General features: G+C 41.9%; 1 long non-coding RNA gene across 1 annotated transcript; it reads right to left on the reverse strand.

Annotated features, from left to right (window-relative positions):
• Positions 1-9,815: 9,815 nt before the first annotated feature.
• LOC135371395 (uncharacterized) lies at positions 9,816-10,751 on the reverse strand. Its single transcript, XR_010415585.1, has 3 exons — positions 10,648-10,751; positions 10,057-10,151; positions 9,816-9,884 (listed from the first exon to the last, which is right to left on the reverse strand). It is a non-coding gene; the product is annotated as an uncharacterized LOC135371395 (long non-coding RNA).
• Positions 10,752-11,178: the final 427 nt, after the last annotated feature.

The following is an 11,178-nucleotide window of genomic DNA, read 5'->3' on the forward strand; positions in this document are numbered from 1 at the left end:
ATTGAAGCAAGTGTAACATTCCAAGAGAATAGTTATAGATTGTCACAATCATTACACAGTCTCTTTGCTATTCCAGAACAGCTCAAGAATCTCCTCAGATTAAATAATTTTAATATAAAAGATGATACAGCCTACTACTATGGAGATCCATTTGAACGCAGATATGACTTGATTATAGAGAATGAAGTACTTGTTACAAAAAGAATAACTATTCCACCAGATCATTATGAAACTCCGAAATTACTGCTACATACAATCAACAATCAATTAGAGGGCAAAGCTCTACTCACATATAGTAACGAGAGAAAGCTCTGCACTATCAACCCAATTGACAGTGTTACCGTTCATCTATCAGAATACCTCTCTAACATGTTGGGTTTTGCACCACTTACAACTTTTGCGAGCAGTACAATTGGAAACACGCACCTCAGGCTTACACCCTTATTCCATCATTTTATAGTTTATTGTGACATTATCGAATCATCGCATTTAGGTGCAAAGAAGTTTCCAATATCAAAATTAGTCCCATACTGTGCAAAGGAATATTGTTCATTATGCATTCCAAAACATACAATATTTTAAGCTATTGCATAATGAAATAAATTTCATTTCAATTAAGTTGTGTGACGACTCTGGTCGTCCTCTCCACTTCAAAGGTCCAGGCAAAACAGCTTTAGCTCTACACTTTAGACATGTTTCTTAAAGAAATCCCAGAAATCCACTATGGGAATGGATGTGGTAGCCTTACGCCATACTCAGGACCAATGTTGCAAAGGGGTAGTGGATTCTTTAAATCATTGCGCAAGTTTGCATTACCACTCCTGCGCCGAGCACAACCATATGTTACTAAGACCGCAATGAATGCTGCAAAAGATCTCGCACGGAAATTATCAGATGGACAACATTTGAAAGAAGCTATTAGAAACAGTGCATCTGAGCTTAAAGCACAAGTCTTAAAAGATTTCGCCGGAGGCGGCAGACAGAGAAAAAGAAGAAGAAAAGATGTCTTTGACAAGCAACCCGATTCGAGTGGTGAATAAATATTTTCGTCAATGCAGCTGTCCATTGTTTGAGTAGGAAAAAGGAGCCGTCCAAGGCTTGCAGTGGGGGCCAAGATAGAGCAAAACGGGAAATAAGGCAAGATAACTGATTTCGGCGGGCCGTTCGCGACATGGAACAAATATTTTCGTCAATGCAGCTGTCCATTGTTTGACTATGAAAAAGGAGCCGTCCAAGGCTTGCAGTGGGGGCAAGATATGGCAAAACGGAAATAAGGCAAGATAACTGATTGCGGCGGGCCGTTCGCGACAACTTTTACAATCGCATTCGGGTTCAGTGCCTGGGAGATAATAGGAATAAGGAGCCGTCCAAAGCTTGCAGTGGGGGCCAAGATATGGCAAAACGGGAAATAAGGCAGGATAACTGATTGCGGCGGGTCGTTCGCGACAACTTTTACAATCGCATTGGGGTTCACTGCCTGGGAGATAATACAAAGCCTTCGCGAAAAGCGGAAATAAGAGTCATATAAGTGGTCTGGCAAGCACTGGAAAATAAAACAAAGGAGAGGGTGATACTTGTATTCAGTCGCAAACTGGTCAATGTAGTCCACGCCAGTCCGAAACTGGTTTTGAAGGGAGAGTGTGAGCTATTTCAAATCCCGCCATCTCAAATCTCTATAGAATCATGTGAGAATCAATTGTTCTACCCTATATCGACAATTACCGGTGGCGAATCTACAATTGAATGGAATATAAGCAATCTTTCAGATCTATATTCTGATGTTTCTAGCATGTACATTAAACTAACTATGCAGATATTGAGAAGTGACGGAAGTGATCCATATACAAGAACTGCGGATGGCATAGTCAATGATGTTGTATGCCCTGTGAATAACTTGGGAGCCGCAATGTTTAAATATATTAACGTATATATCAATCAGCGATTAGTATCATCAAATTGTCTGAATTCCTATCGATGTATGCTTGACACTTTGCTGCACACGAATACTCATCTTCAGAAAAACAGTAGATGATTGTGGTTTGTATATTTATGATTCAGGTGAATATGCTGCAAATGATCCAAATTCCAAAGTTGCTAAAGCACTCATTTCTAGAACAAGTGGTGGTAAACTATTCGAAGTTGTCATGCGTGTTAATACAGATTTGACAGATCAAATTAAGCTATTATTACCTGGATTGGATGTCAGGTATCCGCCGTGCACGCTAGCGATACGCATCGCTTATTGACTGGTCCAGGAGAAACACACCACCATCAAATCAAGATACACAATGCAGTATTGTCATTACGTAAAGTCAAAGTCACTAACTCAACGTTCCTCTCTCACCAGTCTATATTAAAGAAACATCCAGCATGCTATACTATGCGGGGTTTAGAGAGCAAAATTAAAACATTAACTGCCGGCTCGGTGGATGGAGTATTTGATAAGCTATACACTGACCGCATTCCAGATCGTATCTCAATGGTTATGACACGAACCGAAGCCTATCAGGGTGACTTCAAGTTGAGTCCGTTCAATTTTGAACATTTCAATGTGAGTTCAGTAACGCTAACCATTGACGGACATAGAAAACAACTCTCGTACGATTGGGACAATGATCTATGCAGAGGGAGCTACTATGAATTCTTATCTCAACTGAATGATAGAAGCATCGAGCTACGTTATCAGAATTATAAAACTAATTCGTTCATATTGCATTGGAACCTCAGTGCAGACGAGTCCGTTGGTGGTTATTTTAATCCCATACGTAAGGGAAATTGTAGAATTGAACTTAAATTTGCAAAACCATTGCCTCACGCGGTGTCGATTATACTTATAAGTGAGAGCCCCAAGATATTGACCGTCAATGCCGACCTTGCAGTTCACTTGGATTAAATCATGGACGTTCTAGACCTTGAATTATTGTTTTCAATGAATCCTCAAACTGTGAAAATGTATCGAGGAACCTGCGCTGTCGACAGAGTTTCGCCACTTCAAGAAGAAGGTTTCATTGTCATTAATACGCATCCACACGACGGCCCGGGAGAGCATTGGTTGTTGTACATGATGGATCGCAATGATAGATTCATCTATGTGGACAGCTTTGGTCTACCACCAATTGAAGAAGAATTGCTAGATCTACCTGTTGCTGAATATTGTGACAAGTGTATACAGAGTCTCTACAGCTCCCACTGCGGTCTCTGTGTTTCCGTATTTGCTTCACGTCTTTGCAAGAATTATTCACTAAAAAGCATTATGTCATTATTTGACAATAACCTTGCACATAACGATCTCAAGGTAATAAAAATGACTGAAGAGGAATACCTCGTTTAAAAATTGTTTTTATTTGTTCAATGTACAAGCTCTTTGAAGATAATCCTCCAGACTCACTATCTTGCGAGAGCCATCTTCCTTTCGCTGGACGATGTAGTGCGAATGTTGAATGTAATAAGTCCGAAGGATTGGTCTTCTCAAACCGGCATTTATAAGGGCCGGTGAAATCTGTTCGCCATCGCGATAGCGTCTTAACAAGTCACATTTCACAGCGACAAACTTTTGCAATCTATTCATTAGTTGTCCACGCCTTGTTTTGAGTTGATATGGTAAACTTTGCAATATGAGTTTGACGTCACTGTCAGGTCCGTTGCAGTTCAAGTATGAGTTTAATTTCAACAGGTCTTTGTACATCATCCACTGTATAGTCAAGTGAAATCTCTCAGCCGAGTTCATGCTGATTCCGAGTTGGGGTGGCACCCAAGATATGGTCTGATATTACGATCTAACCAGTCTGATGATTTTGTTGAAATCAATCCACCGCAGCGACATCTTCTCAGATGGTCACCATTTTGTATAAAGAAGCCTCTGGGTGGTGTCTTCAATGTTTGAACAATAGGCAAATCACCTGTCAGGAGACACTCGTAATCTAAAACAAAAAATCTCCTTAGAGTAAGTGGAATGAGATAAGAAAGCCGTAAACTCACAGTCCTCCAGGGAGAGTGAATAGCACACGTCTGTTTCCATTGTTGACAATAGAGAGAATGCGATGGAAAGGATGCCTATTGGTTATCTGCGGTATGCCATTGGTTATCGATTGTCTATACAGAATTTTCGAGTCCGCCCACACTTACTATAAAATAGTGGCCGATGGCTTTGTTTTTCCCACCAAGTTCTACTGCCCTGGTTGTTTCATTTGTGGTGCTGTCGCAATCTTTGAAGAGTAAGTCTGCTTCTTGCGTATTATTCCTATTTTAATTTTTGGAATATTTGTTCTAGTGCCTCGCTGTGGAATCTGTGGGCATGATTGCGTTGAGGAGGTAATTCGTCGTATGGAGGATGAAGCTAACGTTCCAAATTTAGATCCTGCTTTGTTTGACGAAGAGTGGGGTTTAGAATTTGATCAGGTTTTGATGGATGGAGTTTTTGATGATAATACGCCGGCAGATGCTGTGCAAAATCCGGAGCCTGTTGTGAACAATCTCGCGGAACACGTTTCGGTGGCTCATCCTGGTGTTAACGTACCATACTTTCCATTCTTTGAATCCGCTGCGGCCTTTGAAGGGTACCTTGGACGTTACGTCCTGTTGGCGTCACCATATGATGACTATGTCGAGGATCCGTTCGAATACCTGGTACATTACCAGCACAATATAGTTTCCATATTACAACAACACCTCATACCTTTTAAATTTTATATGCGCGTGAAAGTATTGATGGTGAAGCAAGTTGGCGATTCGATGAGCAGCCACTTTGCTTTTCTAAGTGCCGTGTCGCGTGAAATTCATAGTCTCGCGGATATAATGGTTGCCCTAAATGAAATGATTAGCGAGTTAGCGCGCAACCTTGAAAATTATCAGGGTGAAGGTAGCGGTTATGTCTCTCGAGATGTGTCCGAAATCGAATTGAATATAAGCATGATTGAAAAAAAGAAGATTGGATGTGACACTGTAATTCCTGCCGAATTGAAAAAAAAGCAATAGAACACTCACAAATGTAAAATGCCCAGACAACGAGTGTTTCAAATACAATACTTTAGCGCTATTGCATCCTCAAAACAAAATATTTATTTATTTATTTATTTTATTTATTTCATGATACTGCGGGCACTGCCCAAGCAGGAGGGGAATAACAAGAATATACAAAACTATCATTGTTAATCACACAACACGGAAACAGCGTCCTCAAATTGGTTAATTGTACAGCTGGCAACATCAAAAGACAACGAGTTCCATTCAGGTACCGTTTTCACAAAAAACGAGTTTTTAAAAATATTCGTACGAGCAAATAACGGCTTAAAGGAGTAAGGATGATGATGACGTGAGGAACGCGCTTGCAAGGGAAGAAGAAACGATCCTGAGTCTAATCTGATATTGCCCTTAAATATCTGAAACAAAAATTTTAAACGAGCAATTTTTCTCCTTTTCAGTAAGGTTGGAATATTTGCGTTCGACATAAGGATGGAAGGAGAGTCCCGCCTTGAGTACTTCCCGAAAATAAATCGCACTGCTTTACGTTGAACCATTTCCAATTTTGCAATATCGGATTTCGTGTGCGGATCCCACACAATGCTAGCGTATTCAAGTTTTGATCTAATTAAGGAGCTAAAAGATAACATCTTCACTTCAGACGGAGCCTGTCGTAATTTTCGCTTCAAATATCCGAGCTTTCGCATGGAAAATATGGAAATGATTGGAAAACATATCGCAAATATCTCATTGATCTCGAATCGAATCCCGCGGCTAGAGTCAAATGGTGGCCCGACGGTCCAGTATCGTATTCGGAGATTGCAGAATTTGAAGAACGGAACCAAATTGAAGTGTATGTGTACTCATATCAGGATGGGAGTATCCACACTGCTCGTGTTCCACGTCTCACATTTAATGATAAAGTGCAGCTACTGGAATTTGATAATCACTTTTTTGGGATAAGGAATTTCAGTACCTTGTTTGGACGCAAAGAAATGTTTTTTGTGAAACATGTACGAGGGGATTTACAACACAGGAAAGCCTAGTGTCACATAGGATAGTGTGCAGGAATTTTGATGAGCTTCTGTTGGAGTTCCCTGCACCAGGTAAGAATGTTCTCAAATTTGACAAGTTTGGTCACATGTTTGCATTTCCATATATTATCGGACTCGATACAGAGTCTGTCCTCGACCCTAATACGAACGTGAAAAGTGCCGTGCAGAAGCATGTTATGAGTTCCTTCTGTTGCATTCTAATCAGAACCTATGATTCGAAAATACTCGCAAATGAAAAATATTTAGGTCCAGATGCCGCTTCCAGATGTGTCGACTGCCTGTTATGTTTTCATAACAAGGTGGTCGATATCAGTCGTTGCCCTGCACCCATTAAACTCACAGACGAAGAGACTCGTAAACATGTCGCTGCAACGCACTGTGAGTATTGTGGTGTCTTGTTTAGTGTTCATTGGAGAAAGGTTCGTCATCACGACCACAGTCGTGAAAGCAATGTTAGCAACTTTTTGGCTACCATTTGTAATGAATGTAACATCAGTTGCAGCAATCACGGCAAAATTCCAGTGCTCATCCACAACCTTCAGTACGACATCAGTTCCCTATTGCATTGCTTCCTGCTTTGAAGTGGAAACGCCCGCCGAAGCTCATCGCGACGAGCTCGGAGAAGATTCGTAATTTTGAATATGGAAATCTCTTATTCAGGGACACCACACAATTTTTAAATGGTTCCCTTTCTTGTTTGGTAGATAGTTTGACAGTGTCGGAAGGAATTGATGCATTTAAATGTCTACAGCAAGTGTATGGTAATGACTTTGCACGATTAACTAGGAAAGGTGTGTACCCTTATTCATGCATCAAAAGCTTTGAAGTCTACAATGAAGAATGCCTGCAAGCAAAGGATGGTTTTTATGACGATTTGAATGGTACACACATCGGCGACGATGACTATGCTTTTGCTCGGGAAACATATGATCATTTCGATTGCAAATCGCCGAAAGATTATACTTTGATCTATTTGGAATGTGATGTCCTGCTCCTGTTAGATGTTATGCAGCATTTTAGACAGCTTTTTATGAAGACATATGGCTTGGAAGTGCTGCACTTTGTCAGTCTACCTGGATTCAGTTGGCAGGCTGCTCTCAAGTATACAAAGGCCGAGATCGAGCTGCTTACAGATGAAGATATGTATCGAACCATCGACTCTTCTATTAGAGGTGGTATTTGCCAACAAGGATTAAGGTATGCTGCTGTCAATAACAAATATTGTGCAAACTTTGACCCAGAGAAACCACAAAGTTATATCTCCTATTGGGATGCAAACAGTCTGTATGCCAGTTGCCAAACATTGCCATTGCCTATTGGAGGATTCGAGTGGGTGCCCGAATCCGAATTTTCGTGTTTGGACATCATTAACCATCCTCAGGATGCAGAGTATGGCTACATTTACGTGTGCGACCTCGTCTACCCACTGGAGCCACACCAGAAGACCAGGTATTTCCGACTAGCTCCAATGAAGCAAAAGGTTGACGAGAGCTGGTTGTCTGAGTATCAGTTGGCTCTAAAAGATCAGCTGAATTACAAACCTGCAGCACAGGGCAAGTTACTTCTCACTTGTAATGATAAAACAGAGTATGTTGTACATTATCGTTTGCTGAGTCTATATTGTCCCAGGGAGCACATGGTGGGCTAGTAAACGTCTAAATGACGTCTAAAAAAAGAGATAAGGAATGTCTATAGAATGTCTAGGCAATTAGACCAAATGTCTAGTATCCCTCCACTAGACGTCAAATAACACGTCTAACGTTACGCCACCTAGCCATCTAGCCCTAGATATCCGATGTCTATGTACCTAGCCGTGATTTAGACACTCTTTTGACCTGGATGTCTGGAACAGGGTCAGACACTTAACCATGTATTAGACATGAAGTCTACAGCTAGACCAATTTTATCCCTCCATTCAGGCGACAGGTCTAGGGTTATACATTTCCTGTACCTTACTTTAGCCACCTTTAGACCTACTTTAGACCATGACTAGTCCTGCTACCGTCCTGGTATGCATTCATGCAGAAATATGATATAATTGATAGCAACACGGATCTCAGCATAAACATTTATTCGCAGTAAACCACACACGAAGTCTATGGTACAAAACTCTTGTCTAAAACTGGATTGACTTTGCCGCCAAGCAGGCGTCTTGTGTTTTGACTGAGGAGTGTTGAACTGGCAGCAGGGTGTTGACGGCCACCTCATTCATTTCTTCCAACGAGTGATTGTTGGTGCTGCAGCACTGCCTTCAATGACTCACTGTGGCTAGAAAATAGAACAAAACATGTCAGAAAGCATTATGTAGCCTGCTAGTTCTAACTATAGTTTGTTTAGTGGCTGTGCACACTCTTTCACGGGATGCTTGTCTGGCCACATAAGAGCAAAAGCTGTATCAACACTGATCTGAGAGACACAAAGAAAAAAAGCTGCACGTACAAAAATCACAGAACTGTTACAGCTACACAACACAAATTGCAGCAACAGCTGAAAATCTGTTTGCGCGTCACTACCTGATGTGGACGCTAGAGCCCTGCACCATCCGCGGATGGAAGCGGATATCCGTAAGATACTTGCGGATTCGGATGAGAATTTATCACTTTCTGCGGTGTGCGGATCGGATGGCTCGAGGTCGGATGCAGATATACCGCATGCTGTAATTTTTCTACCACCAATTTATTTGTATTGCGCACCGACGGCGAGCGCATGCCAGGGTTCACCTTTGACCATGCACGGCCAAGACGGGAGAGAAGGCATTTTGGCGTCCACACGAGCACCGGTGAGGAAGCGTTCCAGAAGTCTCTCCATATCGCGTTTGTTGAAAGGTTTACCTTTGCTTGTTGCCATGAGTCCTTCCATGACAGCATGGAGGCATCCGAAATTATACCAACATTCTTCCGGCTGTGTTTACGCGTCCTTCGAAACTTGCGGATCTAAACGGTTGTGTATGCAACGGTGCGGATCGGATAACGTGTACGCGGATGCTAAAAATCTTATCTGCGCAGGGCTCTAGCGGACGCTGCCAGGATCTCAGGGAAATGAGGATATAACAGCTGTCGCTGTGGAAGTACATCGATGTGACAGGCGTTTTCTCGTGACACACGACCTTACCTGGTCGAGCAGGCGACTGCTAAGCTCTCCATGATTGGCGCAGCACTTCCATCACTCCATTACGCTAAAACAACATATGTGCTGCTCTCATAACTTTGGTGCAAAAATTCTGTACAGGATAAAAATAAACACTGTGTATATTATAAAAGACAATACAAAGCAAAACCTGTATCACCACGTCAAATATTATAAGTACGTACAAGTAGTATACAAGTTTATTCACATGACGTCATCCGCAGGAGACCGCCACTGTCGCTAGCAGGCAGATTTGCTGCCATCGGCCTTGGTAGATCTCGGCCCTATTGTAGATTTCAGTCAAGCTGTTACCCATATTATACTCACCGCATATCTGGTGTTTAAAACTTGTTGCTCTGTGATTTGTAGAATATCCAAGCAATTTCCATATTTTTTGGTGTTAATAGTCACCTAAAAAGCATAATGCAGCGAACAAATGCAAGAACTAAACATTGAGGGACCTATAGTATGGCGCTGAGGTGACTTCAGTGAATAAACCTTTTAGGAACTCAAATCTTGCACTACTACCAGATAGCTGTTTGGGTGAAGTAAGACGGAATGACATAGTCACGCTGTTCTCCATACAATACCAAGGATGTCTCAAAACGACAAAGCACAAAAATACTAGTTTTGTACCGTTTGATGAATATTTTGTCTGCTGCTCACACATGTTGTGCAGTTCTTTAGCAAGCTTCTGGCAGTCGTTTCTTCTACATCGCACTTCCCTGCTGACTTTCACAGCATCTGAAAAAAAGTTCGAAACCATGTGAATGGAAAGCAGTTAGAGTCTTCCACCAACTGTATTTGCAAAAAATTTAAAGAGGCTCCCTCCAGAGTAAGATTCGGGGGCACATCGAACATCAGGAACATTGGAGGACAACACAGTCACACGTCAGAGACAACTGCTTCCCCTCACCTCACAGGGAACTGTTAAGCTTATGTGCAAATAGCTGTTTCGTAGGGTAGGTTACCACTATTTTCATATCCACCGATGCAAGATAGTCCAAGCACCTATAAAGAGAAAAATTCAGTTGCTATGAAACCATGATATGCAAACAAAAGTACTTGCGCAAAATTTTCAGTGTGTAGTTTCACTACCAGCGAAAAATGCAACAACCGAAGTCGGGTTGACATGACAATGAACTAACCAGCATTTATGTTCCGGCATGTCCGCCCTGCAAACCGTAACTGTCGACTTTCGTTTACTCAAGACTTCAACAGTCATCGAAAACTCGTGAATCTCGATGATTAATTAGTGATACCGTATTTGTTTTAGCACCAAGACGAACCAAGGCACTTAATGAAACGTTGTACTGGCGAACATACAACGTTAATCACTACTTTGAATGCAAGTGCAGTCAGGTCAACCCACACTTCCAATATGCTTCAATCGGTGATACGAAGCCGAAATAGAGGAAACGATATTCCGATATTATGCCACGCATATCTACTACATGCGATTTGGTGCACAGAAACAGGCACATACTTTAATGAAGAGTGAACTCACCCCTTAAACTTGAAAGCCAGAGAACAAAGAAACGTTGTCCACCACAGTACTCTGCGAGCTCTGCTGCGCTCAACAGCTTTTATCACTGGACAGCACGGCGTACGTTCTCGCTATGCTCAAACATTGCAAGACAAAACGCGCGGGAGATTAGAACTTCGAAAGATTTTCGTATAACAACCAGTGGAATGCAGCCGCGGAGACCCCAACTGCTACCCGTTGCGCGTCCGGAAAGTTTGAAGTTTCAACCGTTGAAACTGAACTGGTTCGAACTGGTTTGATGGATGGATGATGGATGGTGATTGGGTAGACGGGCAGACGTCATTGCCATTGCTTTAGCTCGTGCTTTTTGAGTACTTATTTTTTATAATACTTTAATTTCCGTGGCCGTTCATTATAATTGGGTGGTGGAGGTTAAATGTTAAATAACACATATGCCAATCCAGCGGAAGTGACACCAACATCATCATCATCATGCCATCGCCTTCGGTGTTGCAGCGACGAGTGTCGTATTTTGTGATGTATGTGTTGAAA

The sequence above is a fragment of the Ornithodoros turicata genome, unplaced genomic scaffold (genome assembly GCF_037126465.1).
Source record: "Ornithodoros turicata isolate Travis unplaced genomic scaffold, ASM3712646v1 Chromosome11, whole genome shotgun sequence".
NCBI classification, from domain to species: Eukaryota; Metazoa; Arthropoda; class Arachnida; order Ixodida; family Argasidae; genus Ornithodoros; species Ornithodoros turicata.